This window comes from Rhinopithecus roxellana, chromosome 10 (genome assembly GCF_007565055.1).
Source record: "Rhinopithecus roxellana isolate Shanxi Qingling chromosome 10, ASM756505v1, whole genome shotgun sequence".
Taxonomy (NCBI): Eukaryota; Metazoa; Chordata; class Mammalia; order Primates; family Cercopithecidae; genus Rhinopithecus; species Rhinopithecus roxellana.
Window position 1 is genome coordinate 5,520,419 of NC_044558.1, and position 12,080 is coordinate 5,532,498.

General features: G+C 46.8%; 1 protein-coding gene and 1 non-coding gene across 5 annotated transcripts in view; both read left to right on the forward strand.

Moving 5' to 3' along the window:
- Positions 1–12,080, forward strand: part of CRACR2A (calcium release activated channel regulator 2A) — a 190,042-nt gene that overhangs the window by 74,533 nt on the left and 103,429 nt on the right. The gene's annotated exons all lie outside the window — the stretch shown is intronic.
- Positions 6,835–6,940, forward strand: LOC115900133. Its single transcript, XR_004059812.1, has one exon. It is a non-coding gene; the product is annotated as a U6 spliceosomal RNA (small nuclear RNA).

The following is a 12,080-nucleotide window of genomic DNA, read 5'->3' on the forward strand; positions in this document are numbered from 1 at the left end:
GGATCTCATGTTTTTTGCTTGTCAGATTCATTGAGAGCTGCAGAATAGGCCCACTGACCCGCAGGGTCCGCTTCTCTGACTGGGACAAAAGCGCTCACAAGAAACTGATGGGAGCAGCTTCACTGGGGGTGGCAGACAATTCTGGCCAGGAGTGGGTGTCCACAGTGGGCAAGAAGTGTGGGCTCCATGTCAGGAGCGGTGGCGACAGCTTCTAGAAATTGTCTATGGCTGGGCGCGGTGGCTCAAGCCTGTAATCCCAGCACTTTGGGAGGCCCAGACGGGCGAATCATGAGGTCAGGAGATCGAGACCATCCTGGCTAACACGGTGAAACCCCGTCTCTACTAAAAAAATACAAAAAACTAGCCAGGCGAGGTGACGGTCGTCTGTAGTCCCAGCTACTCAGGAGGCTGAGGCAGGAGAATGGTGTGAACCCGGGAGGCGGAGCTTGCAGTGAGCTGAGATCCGGCCACTGCACTCCAGCCTGGGCGACAGAGCGAGACTCCGTCTCAAAAAAAAAAAAAAAAAAAAAAAGAAATTGTCTAATAGCCTGACATCCTAAAGAATGTCCTGAAGAGCTGAAAAAGCAGTTCTTCCAGACACATGCAGGGAGCAGCAAAATGAGATGCAGTAGAAGGTTGAATCCAGCTGGGAGCACAGTGCCATTTAGTTAAGAGTGACTTCTGTGGCATCTGCTGGTCATGGGTGAGGGTTGGGGGAAGATAATACTAATTTGGCCATTATTACATGTGTCTTTCTTGAATCTTCAATCAGATTGTCAACTCCTTGAGGACAGTAATGGAATATTTTATTTCTCTTGCATTCTTCACAAGATCGGGTACTCAGCCATTGTTTATTGGTTGAGTGTTTGATGGATTCCGACACAATCAACTTGACCAGGCCAGCTCCCAGAGTCTTCATTCATGGGAGCAGTGTTGTCACCAGTATCTATCGGTACCTGCTGAGAAGGAGCAGTGGTGGGTACTTTTGCCACCTGAGTTGGCCGAGGTTGCTGAGTGTGTGAGTTTCCTAGGGCTGCCTTAACAAAGTGCCACTAACTGGGTGATTAACAGAAATGTCAGGTCTCCCAGTTCTAGAGGCTAGAGGTCTGCAACCAAGGTGTCAGCAGGGCCATGATCCCTCTGTGGTATATAGGAGGCCTCTCTCTGCCTCGCCCTGGCTTCTGACGATTTGCCGGCAGACTTTGATCTTCCTTGACTGGCAGCTGCATCACTCCAATGTCTGCCTTTATCATCACATGGCATTCTCTCTGTGTGTGTGTTTCCAAATTTTCCCATTTCTAGGGAAAATAGACACCAGCCGTATTAGGAACCGCCGTACTCCAGTGTGACCTCATCTTAACTCTTTACATCTTCAGCAACCCCGTTTCCAAAGAAGGTCACATTCTGAGGTACTGGGGGTTAGGACTTCAATGTGGAGATCACAGTTCAAGCCGAAACACTCAGTGAGGTCATTCACAGTGACAAGACTGGGGACATACGAAGGGCCAGGATGAATATGCCTGGTGTTCCGTGGTGCTGCCTGGAAGTGACTGGCAGCAGTGTCAGCGGGGGAGCACGTCCTCTGCTCTCAGCATTCCCTAGGGACGTGCGCTGAGCTGGGCCCAGGTGGACACATTGGATACCGTGCTCCAGAGGAGGAACCGCACCCACCTGTCGCTCTCCTTTGTATGGGACAAGTGGGACACAGCCTTGATGGGGGGAGCACACCACTGGGGTTCCAGGCAGCCTTAATTGTTGAGGAATGCCCCGAAATTCTATCTGCCCAGCAGCTGGAGACCTTGGAGCTCCTTGGTTTCCCGAGAAGTTGAGTTTTGGAGCCGTCTCTCCCAGAGAGGCTGGGAGTTGATCGCTTTCCCCCTAGAGGCGGTGGGGGCTGCTGGGCTCGACTAGCGCATTGCCAGGCAATCCAGAGAGAGTTCCAGACACCAGGCACTGAGCAACCTACTTGTCTCGAAACCCAGTAAAGCTTGGACCCAATGCCGCCAACTTTTCTGCCTCTGCAGTTTTGGAGCCCTTAACGTGAAGGTTACAGCCCAGAAGCCTGCAGGCTGTTCGGAGCCTGTAGATGTGTTTTCTTCCCAGCAGCTGGTGTACACAGTGTTTTTGTATTATTTTTCAAATAGGCAATACATTTGCGTGGTTCAAAAATTAAAGCACTGTAGAAAGGTATTCAGTGAAATCTTATCCCTGCCTCCAGTGGCCAGTCCTGCCCTGCCCCTCCCCTGTAAATGCTTTTATTAGTTTCCTGTACAACCTTCCGGAATTTCTTTTTGCAGATAAAAGTCAGTACAAATACTTATCTGCCTCCATCCCTCTACTTCTCACATAATTATAGCAGACTATAGGCACTATTTTTAACCTCGCCTTTTTCACTTAATTTATCTTGGTGATCTTTCCCTATCCGTATGTGGAGAGCTTCCTCATTCTTTTTTTACAGGGGTGTAGTATCCCGTTGTATGGATTTACCGTATTTTAACAATCCCCTACTGATGAACACAGGTTGTTTTTAGTCATTTTCTGTGAATGTTACAAGAAACACTGCACGGGATAAACCTGCCATTTCGTGTTGACCCTGAACGTGTGTAACATTTAAAAATCTGAAAAATCTTTGAATAATCAGAAGAACTGGAAACACTCGGTTCTAACATGTGGACAACCGGTTGGGTTGGGTAGCAGCTGTCCTTTTAAAGAGACCTCCCTGCCCCGCTCTGGCATGTTCCCCACCACCTCTTGCTGACCCTCTTGCGTTCAGCCTGAGCGTTGACTGCCATCTGGCAACATCGTGCTGTTTCCCTCATAGAGTATTAAGGAGGAAGGGAAATCACTCATGTACTCATGTCTCTTCAAGGGGGAAACTGAAAACCAAGGAGGCTGTCTTTTTCCAGCAGAGGGAGGAGGGCAGACTCGATATGAAAGCGATTCTGCTTCTTCATCGGTCCCTCACCACTCGGCCCATTTCGGTTACTCTTCTGTATGCTTGAGATTGCAGCCCCTGCCTTGCTATGTCCAGGCTTTCGTCTCAGGAGCTGAAAAGTGGAAGGGAAAGAACCCTGCCTTCTTCTTGCTTTTGTGCACTGTCTGAGTGGCTGCATGGAGACCAGCAATGACAATGAAATACTAGACAGTCAGAAGTGTTGTTCTATTACATGGATTGTCTCAGCAGACCCCCCAAGGCAGTGGTAGCACTATCTCCCTTTTCCAGACAAGGAAACAGTAGCAGAGTGAAGCGGCTTCACCGAGACTCATAACTCGTACACAGAACTAGGATCAGAACCCAGGTTTTTCTGCCACTAGAACCTGACATTTTAGCCAATCTATTGTGCTGCTTCCAAAGTTTTTTTTTTTCTTCCTTGAGACAGAGTCTTGCTGTGTCACCCAGGCTGGAGTGCAGTGATGTAATCTTGGCTCACTGCAACCTCTGCCTCCCAGGTTCTGGTGATTCTCCTGCCTCAACCTCCCGAGTAGCTGGGATTACAGGTGCACACCACCACGTCCAGCTAATTTTTGTATTTTTAGTAGAGACGGGATTTCACCATGTTGGCCAGGATGGTCTCAATCTCTTGACCTCATGACCTGCCTGCCTCGTCCTCCCAAAGTGCTGGGATTACATGAGTGAACCAGCACACCCGGCCCCAAAGTCTTTTTTAAAAAGGTGTGGTTTACAGTTATGCCTCTCACCTGCTAAGTTTGTCGCTACTGATGCTGTGGAGATGACAGTCATGACAAAGATAAAAGCAGCTCTGAAAACAGGCAAGATGGCTCCATGCTGCGAAGAAGGTGGGTGACAATGCGTATGTGGCCTCATAACTAACACGACGGCTGTCCCTTGATGGTTTTTCCCATTTTATAGAGTGGAATTGGCTCCCCTGCCCTTTTTGCTCTTTTGATCCAAAAACATGTATCGAGCAACTTCTGAATGCCAGGCACTGTGCTCGGTGTGAGTGATAAGCCTGGTGCCTGGAGGCTAGTTCAGGTAGGTCAACAGAAAGCTGCAGTGCCGCCAGGTGTATGTGGTATTGGTGACATGGATGCGTTGGGTTGTGTCCAGAACGTGACAAAAGAGACAAATATACCATGGAGCAACCATGAACAACAAGGCGAGTGGCTTCCAGTCGTCTTGGGTCCTCGTCATGTTACACTACTTGATGAAGGAAGGAAGTGGGGCCCAGAAGTGGTGGCTATGAGCTAAGGTATTGAGCCATCCTTCTGCGCGCAGCCCAGGATGAACATGACCACAACTGGCAGCTCTCTGGAGCCTACTCGGGGTTGAAAGGTGGGCCAAAGGAACCTTCCCTCCCTTTGCTGCTCCACCTCAGCTTTTCTCCTTCCTGGCCGGTTTATCCTGTAAGCTGGGGGCTGGGGGTCTCCCAAAGGAATACTCACCCTGAGAGTTAGCGTTCTTCCAGCGGGGCAAAATCCTCTTCCCTGCTGAAGAAATTGTAAACCCAGCCAGCTGAAAGAGGAAGAGTGCAGGGGTTAGGGAATGACGGGACCAAGAGGGCACATTCCATCTGATCTCTGAAATCACACCTCAGCTATAGGACTTGCCCACCAAGGCTTCTCGTCACCATGCTTTGTTGGATTTGTAATGTTGCTGTTTCTCTCTCTTCTCCCCCAGGGTTTGCATGCAACAGCATCTGTCATCTCTGTGGTTATCTTAGAACAACGGGGGCTTTTGCTTTTTATTTATTCTTTCTCTGAGTGCAGTGCTAACCACAGCAGCCTATGGGCAGAGGGGTTGGGGAGGGAGCCAGTTGCTTTTCACTGAAATCCTATGGTCTTCAGCTGCAGCTGGTGCGAGTGCTGAAACTGTGTGAAACAAAAGTGTTGAAACTCAGTCCCAAGTGACTTCTGGGGATCTGTTTGCCTGTGGTTCCTATGGATCAGTAATTAGAAACGAGTCGTTTTCAGGTTGAAAAGGAGAATCTAGAGTCCTGATGGAATGCAGGCAACAGGCACGTCTAGGGCCACAGACAGGTATGTGCACTTCTCTGCTGGCAGCTGTGTGCAGATACAAGAAAAGCATCCCATCCCCTCCTTGCCCTCAAGGAACTTAGCGACAGGAAGAGGAGCAACATTTACAGTTGGTCTATGCTCCTGGGCCTGTTTCCTCATTACAGAAATGAATGAGGTTAGGCTTGATCAGTATTCCTTATTATTATTATTATTTTAGATTCAGGAGGTACACGTGCAAGTCTGTTACATGGATATATTACATAAGGCCGAGGTTTGGGGTTCTAATTAACCCATCACCCAAATAACGAACACAGCATGCAATAGATAGTTTTTCAGCCCTCGTTCGGTGAGTGTTTCTGATGGGGTCAGTGCTGTCCCCTAGAGTAATGCTTCTCACACTTTCAAAGAAGTTAAACCAAAAGCCCAGTATTTAGGAAATGGTTGTTTTAGGAAGAGAAGCCTAAATGGCATAAAGACAAAGCCTTGAAATGATGAGACGATTTCCCAGCTTCATGCATTCTATCTGGATCAGAGCATTTCCAAATATACACTTAACTGAAAAGGGCACAGTGCAATATGCAGTTACCGCAAAGCAAGGAACCCATGTGCAGGTCTGTAACAGGAAATTTGAAACTTCTTCAAACAGATGTAGAATTAGATACTATTTTAAATTAGCAGAGACACCTCAAACTTGCTTATAAAAGTTGTTTTAAAAATAATTAATATTCTTATCACATATATTTGTAGTACAATGATAAGAAATCTCTTGCAAAAATTAGCTATCGTGGTTACTTCTTTGGAGTTGCCTTTTGTTCTTCCCTTTTACTCTGATATATTCTCCTTCAAGATCTACCAAACAACTTTTCCCAATCCATCCTCCTCTTCTCACTGCCCATACTATAAGGATGTCATTTTAAAGGCCTTTTTTTTTTTTTTTTTCCTGAGACACAGTCTCGCTCTGTTGCCAGGCTGGAGTGCAGTGGCGTGATCTCGGCTCACTGCAACCTCTGCCTCCCAGGTTCAAGCGATTCTCCTGCCTTAGCCTCCCAAGTAGCTGGGACTCCAGGGAGCGCCACCACGCCTGGCTAATTTTTGTATTTTTAGTAGAGACGGGGTTTCACCATGTTGGCCAGGGTGGTCTCAATCTCTTAACCTCGTGATCCACCCCCATCAGCCTCCCAAAGTGCTGGGATTACAAGCATGAGCCATCATGCCCAGCCACTTTTTTTTCTTTTCTTTCTTTCTTTCTTTCTTTCTTTCTTTCTTTCTTTCTTTCTTTCTTTCTTTCTTTCTTTCTTTCTTTCTTTCTTTCCTTCCTTCCTTTTTTTTTTTTTTTTTTTTTTTTAACTGCTAAAGACTGAAGATATGCCTGGACACAGTGGGTGGGATTTCCAGGCTGGAAACATGTTTTCTGTGGCACTTTGTCACTATCCTGTCCCATGCCACAGCATAATAAATTATCATGACACTACACTTACATGTAAGGCTGAGCTCATGAGACAGGATCCTGTGCTTCCTTGTTTCCTCTGCTTGCACATTTGTAATTTGATTTGGCTTGTTATCTGTACCTCAGCGACTGTTATTTCCTTCTTCCTCTTATCATATACAGCCAGGAAATGGGGGGGTTCTTCCTTCTCATTGTAACACTTTTTTATTTGATTGTCCTCCTATATCCCTCACTCTTTTATTTCCTTGTACTTCTTATGTGAAGTGGCTTCTATTTGTCTTCTGTTAAATTTAAACTTATCCATTATAGGGAGGTAGAAGTGTTGACTACTTCATTATGTGTTGCAGTGCAGGCATACATGAGCACGTACATATTGAAAGACATATTATTTTGTTAAGAATCACATTTCTGTGCTCACTTTGGCAGCACGTATACTAAAATTGGAATGGCACAGAGAAGATTAGCATGGCTCCTGCACAGGATGACACGCCAAGTGTGCACGCTCTCACTCTCTCTCTCGCTCTCTCTCTCTGTCTCTCTCACTCTCTCTCTCTATATATAAATCACATTTCCTTTTTCTCCTTTTATTAAAAGTAGGACTACTTTATGCATTTGGGTCGAATGACTTTTCTAGGAATTTTATTTCAGGTGGTAAAGAGGGTGTTTCTAAATATTTGTTACAGAAATGGGGCATTGATTGGATAGGGTGGAGCACCACTGGATTAAATGATTTCCAAGGTCTCTGACATTCTTTATGCAACATTTACAAAACAATGGATGACAGCCTGATTCATGACTCAGTCAGAAAAAAGAAATCCTGGAGGAGAAAGTGATCAGTGAAAGCTGGTATTATTTATTTATAATGTCTTCTTCAATGAAGTACTGTCCGGGAGATGTGGCTCTCCTCACCCCTGCCCCACCATCCTAGCTGCACTTGAGAAACTGGGGAATTGAAGAAAAGAAAATACTTATTTAATTTCCCATCCAGGATCATGTGAAAACCAATTTCTGGAGTGAGGCCCACACATCTGGAGTGTTTAAAAACCTCCCCAGATGATGTGATGTACTCTGAGGGCTGAGAATTAGTGTGTGCAGAGGGGTGAATGGTAAAAAGGTAGGCCCATGTCCTAACTGCCAGAACTGGTGAATATGACCTTATTTGGAAACAAAAAAAGTCTTTGCAGATTTAATGAAGTTACAGATCTTGAGATGAGATCATCCTGGGATATCTGGGTGGGCTCTCAATTCAGTGGCAAGTGTCTTCATAAAGAGACACACAGAGGAGGGACACAGAGAGAAGAAGGCCAAGTGAGGACAGAAGCAGAGTTGCTGCCACATAGCCTCAAGCCAAGGAACACCTGGAGGTACCAGAGCCGGAAGAAGCAAGGAGGAGATCCTTTCCAGGAGCCTTAGAGGGGACACAGCACTGCAGTCGCCTTGATTTAGTACTTCTGGCCTCCAGAGCTGTGAGAGAAGGAATCTGTGGTCTTAAGACACCTGGTTTTTGATCATTTGTTGGCAACTCTTATAGATTAGATTAAAACCCTGCCTAATGAGCAGAGGAGATTTGGTGAGATGGAAGAGATGTGGGAGAGCCTTTCTCATGTGGAAGCAAAGTGAGTGAAAGCAGGGAGGCCTGGCTAGAGGGAAGACGGGAGGCAGGACCACTACAGAACAGCGACTGTCCAAGGGGAGCGGACACTAATTCTGTGGAGAGCCCACCAGAGAATATTTCCTTTTTCTAGGAAAGATGAATTCCTCTCCGTTCTTCTTCTCCATTCTGTCCTGTCCTATTTTGGAAAATAGTGCTTGCTGTGCCTCCTTAGACCGAAAGAGCCCAAGCAGCCCAGGAAGCGAGTTCACACTCCATTCCACAGCAGTGGGAACCAGTGAAGGGTGAGGCCAGATGTCTGAACGCTCAGTGTTCTGTTGCCCATCGGTGTAAGGGTCACTCCCTCCAGGGTGCACTCCACCCCTCCCCGACACCAGCAGTTCCACCTTACGGGGGTGGCTTTATGAATCCCAGCAAAGCTATTATTTGTCTTGCAGCCCCGGAAGGTCTGGGTGATATTGCTGACATCGTTGGATGGCCCTGCCAATGTCTTAGAAGTCAGTCCCAACTGCAGATTTCTAAACTAAGTCGCATCACTTCTGACAAACTTCTCCTAAGGGACCATTTTCTCCTATCCTCAGACCACCAAGCTGGAATGAGAGCAGCCAGCCTCGGAGCACACACCGTGCCAGCTGTGCTTAGTTAATAACCAGCCAGCTATCTTGGGGAGGCATCTCGCGGGGCACTGCGTGATGAAGCACAGATCCATGCCCTACTTTCTGCAAACTTAAGCAAGCGAAACTTTCTTTAACAATGCCATGAAAGCAGAGTCCTCGCTGACTTTTCTGGCTGGCTCAGCAGAAGCTGAGAGGGTGTGACAGTGCTTGTACAAGAACTCACTAATCTCATTACCGGATCCTGTGTGTGAATTTCCCAGGTGTTGTTTTGAGCAGTGAACTCAGAAAGGGCCAATACTCTGGGAGCAGGGAGGTCACCCGAGTATAATATGGCCTTAAGGGTAGAGAAAAGCAATTAAATGCCACCCGACAAGAAGAATCTAGGGACTGCGATGCACTGAGCACTGGGGCTGGGTGGTGGGGGCCTCGACTGGAAGGAGACAGGAGGAAACAGAGGGGAACAACTGATGCATGGTTATTCTTAGTCTTTGATTGTCAGCTCTGTTGGGGATTTGACATTACCCATTTTCCTAGAAACGAAGGAAGGGCATAGGAACGCCTTCATTTCATTTTCTGGAAATAAACGTCTTTAAAGGAAGGAGATCTCTTCCTTCTATGGACACCGTCATATGACTGACACTGTTAAGGTCAGTGGCTACTGATTTAATGTTGAGAGAGACGCTGCAGAATGGTAAACACAGGCCAAAATGTTGTGTTGCTTTGGGATCCCTTGGACAGGAGGCCCTGGTGGAGGTCATTCCAGGCATCCTCCTGCCTACAAGGACCCCAACATCCTTGCCCACTATGGGCTTGAGGGAGAAAAGGCCTGGCATCTTAACGTGAGATGTGGGGCTGAGGTTAGGGAGCAGGATGGAGGACCATGGCTGGAGTTGCTAAGTCTCACTGGGGCACTGAGCTGCCCCTAGGGACACCTAGGGGCATCCCTAGGCATCTCACTGTGCCACTGAGTCAGAGGACGTGTGACAATGTTTCCAATTGAGCAGTAGGGTATTTTGAATGCAAACACACACAGTTTCTAAACCCCCCACCACTGACCTCCTCTTATTTATTAGAAAATCCGAAAGAGTTTTCCAGGGTTGACTGGAAGGGTGGATAAATCTGACACTAACTGGCCACCTGAACCATGGAGAGAAAACAGTGTCCTCCAGACAACAAGCACCATTAGAGAAGCCCTATCATGATGAGAAGGCCTAAGGATTGTTGCTGTCCACACACAGCTCCAACCCAGAGAAAGGGCATGCCAGGGACCAGCCATGTGTCTGTGCTGCAGACATGGCATGCTACTCCATGCTCAGCACTCTAGTCAAGGCTGCAAGTGTTACTGGGAGCAAGGCAGACAGTCCCCGGCCTCAGGGAGCTCACAGTCCAGCAGGAGTAATAGATGTTCACTAGTTACACCAGGCATTGTTTAGTTACAATGGTCATAAATGCTAAGGAGGAGTACAAAGTTCCTGAGAACATACAGTTTTGGATGTAGTCTGAAGGATCTTAAAGATCATTTTGTCCAGCCCAATCAGTCCACAGATAAGGAAACTGAGGCTCAGAGAGGGCAAGGAAATAGATGCAAGAGTACCTATTTCGTCAGTGACTGAGATGGGATGAGAAAACATTTTTGATTCCCAATTCTGTTTTGGTTTAACCTAGGGAAATTGATTGACATTTGTAGTCAGAGCCAGTTGTAGCAACGTTTTCATTAAAGTGTCTGGGTCTAGGAGTTTCATAAAAAAGCCATTGGATGAGAGAATGGAGGGGGACTATTCACAGCATGGGAAGGGGCTCTTTGCACAAGTCCTTCTTCTGGTAGCTATTCTAATAAGGCAAGGGTGAGTCCCTGTGGGTGCTGTGTGTCCTGTGCTGACATCAGAAATGATAAATGTGCTTGATGCGTGAGCCAAGGAACTCATCAGCCCTCAGCTGTAAGCCCTACCTCCATGCAGTCCCCCAGATGCCAGCCTTGCTCCACACTTCATTCTCTGAGTGGCTGTGCCATTCCAGGTCCCCACAGCCTCTCATGGGTCTCGTCTCCTTACTTCTTTCTGTTTGACTTTAGCCCCCACACTGTCTTCAGACTGTGTGACCTTAGGCGGGTTACCTAAACTTTCTGAACCTCATGTGTAAATGAATGTGGACGATGAGGGTTATCGATAGGGTCAATTAAGACAATTAAGGCTCCCAGCACAGTGCCTGGTATGTATTCCATATGAACGCCCTAAAATATGTCAGGTCCTGGAACCCCTGATGACGCATTATAACCTGCAAAACAGGGAATAACCGTGTTAGAATCCAATACATCCAAGAAGATGTTGTTGACTCCTGTTATGTGCTAGTCATTATGCTGGGTAGTATGGGTACAGAATGAATGAGCCATGATCCTTGACCTCAGGGAGCTAAAAATGTATGGGGGTAGACGTGTACACGAGTCTAATCCAGGGTGATGAGTGATGCGTCAGCGACAATCACAGAAGGCCATGGGAACACTGACAGTGAGCAACCGAGTCAGTTTGGCATGACATTCAAGGCTCTCTAGCCCTCCTGTCCTCTCTTACTCTGTCCTTGTGCCAATGTACCCTGTTCCCTACTCACATGTCTCCAAACACATGCTGGACCTCTTCCATCTCCCTTCCCCTCCCCACAGCCCTGGGGGTTAGTTAACATAAACACAGAGAATATAGGAAATACTAAAGAACCTCATAAAAATCACCCATAAACCCAATAAACAAGATAACCACCATTGATGTTGTGGTACATTTCCTTCTAGTCTTTTTTCAGTGTACATGTCTTTTCTTATTGCCCTTTTCTCATTCTGCTTTACATTTTAGTTTTTCACATGCATTTATCTCCACTAGACTATAAGCTATTTGAGGACAAGGATAACATTTCACTCACTTTTTTTTTTTTTTTTTTTTTGAGACAGGGTTGAGACTCTTTTGCCCAGACTGGAGTGCAGTGGTGTGATCATGGCTTGCTTACTGCAACCTCAGACTCCCATGCTCAAGATTCTCCCACTCACCTTCCCAAGTAGCTAGGACTACAGGCATATGCCACTGCACTCGGCTAGTTTTTTCTTTTCTCTCTCTCTCTTTCTTTTTTTTTTTTTTTTTTGGTAGAGATGGGGTTTTGCTATGTTGCCCAGGCTGGCCTCAAACTCCTAGGCTCAAGTGATCCTCCTGCCTCGGCCTCCCAAAGTGCTGAGATGACAGGTGTGAGGCACCATGCCTGACCTCACTTGCTTTGTACCCCTGTTCCTAACACAGCATCTTGTACTGGGAGTCACTTTGTAGATGTTAGCTGGATAGAGCCACTGGGTGAATTTGTTCGGCTTTGGAACTCTGCGTGTAGACATTTTTGAGAAAGCAGCTTTGCTGTCCTGGTGCGTGCTGCTCATTTAAAACTCAGGCATTCTCAT